Source organism: Jaculus jaculus, chromosome X (genome assembly GCF_020740685.1).
Source record: "Jaculus jaculus isolate mJacJac1 chromosome X, mJacJac1.mat.Y.cur, whole genome shotgun sequence".
Taxonomy (NCBI): Eukaryota; Metazoa; Chordata; class Mammalia; order Rodentia; family Dipodidae; genus Jaculus; species Jaculus jaculus.
The window spans coordinates 151,490,842-151,492,498 of record NC_059125.1 but is presented as its reverse complement, the minus strand read 5'-3'; positions in this window follow the sequence as shown (position 1 = coordinate 151,492,498).

Sequence of the window (1,657 nt, the reverse complement as noted above, 5' to 3'; positions counted from 1 at the left end):
TAGCCAAGGCTGATCTGGAATTCACTATGTAGTCTCAGGGTGGCCTCAAACTCACGGCAATCCTCCTACCTCTGCCTCCCAAGTGCTGGGATTAAAGGCGTGTGCCACCACGCCCGGCAACTATGAGATTTCTGAGGGGACTGGAAAGCAGAAAAAAAGAAGCAAGTTATTCCTCACATTTTTCTTTGCAAACAGGTATCTGGCTTTACAGCTAGTATTGTTGCAAAGCTTCTCCCTTGCAGCCAAAAGGGAGCTAATGGTGACCCTCTGGGACACTTGCTGGAATGGCCTCGCTGACCTTCACATGCGTTCACTTAAAGCTCACCAGGGAATGAGTTAGCCACTATCATTATCATAATCACCTTCTATGCGGGGAAACTGAGGTTTGGAGAAGCTGAGGCCTTGGGTCAAGGCCACGCAGCTTGTGGCAGAGTGAGCCTCCAGAGCTGCATTCTTGCCACACATCTTCCCCTGCAAAGGAGTGCTCTTACTCGTGGGGACCTGAGGAAAGGAAGAGGAGTTCTGTCCAGCGCTCTCTTTGTGCGCTGGATTTCACTTTAGCCGTTGTGGGATTGTATTCGCTGTACCCTTGTGTGACTCAATTTAATGTCTCATTCAACAGGAACCAGGAAGGTCTTCCCATAGGGAAGGGTGTGGCGGGGGATCTGGGCCTTACACAGGTCCTCTGGAGCTCCGCGTAAAGCGTGACCCAGCAGTGGAATAGGACTGGCGGGTGAGAGACAGATATGTCTGGGTCTATGTGGGGAACAAGGCCAGTGACGTGGAGAGCCTTTACCATGGCAGGGAAAAGGGGGCTCAGTGGAGGTGGGCTGATGGACAGGCTGGGCTTGGATCATGTGCCAGTCAAGGATACTGCCAGGGAACCAAAGAGGGAAGTTAGGGATGAAGGGTTCAAGTCAGGTCCTGTGGGCAGGCAGTGGCTCAGTTGGCACTAGAGCCACACGTTCTTTTCTGCCAGGCACTGTTTGGATGTGTGACAACTATATTCTCCACTGATCCCAGCTTTGTCTGGGATTCCTGACCCCATCTCTAACTCCAGGTGGGCAAGATAGAAAGTATCCAGTGCTTGAAAAATAACAACCATGAGCCAGGCGTGGCGGCGCACGCCTTTAATCCCAGCACTCGGGAGGCAGAGGTAGGAGGATCGCCGTGAGTTCAAGGCCACCAGGAGCCTACATAGTGAATTCCAGGTCAGCCTGAGCTAGAGCGAAGACTCTACCTTGGAAAACAAACAAGTTTGGTAGGTTGAGGGAGTGGTGAAAGGACGGAGCTGGGGATTCAGGTGAGCTTTCTGAAGAGGGCACTGGGGACCCGCGGAAGGGATTTCAGCTGGACAGTGGCAAGACGACATGTTTGCCTGAAGTGGTTTTTCAATAATTTCAAAACTACAGGGCTCATATGATAGATATTTAAAAACCATTCACTCTCTTCTCTCCAAATCTTTCCCTTACACTCTGTGGAGGTTTTCTCTTATCCCAGGCAGCCAAATCCTGCCTGTCATGATGTCCTGAGTAGAGGTTCAGTTGTTTTCTGCCAATATCCCTTATAGTTCTTTGTTTTTTTAATACATTTTTGCTTTTGGAGGTAAGATCTCACTCTAGCCCAGGCTGACCTGGAATTCACTATATAGTCTCAG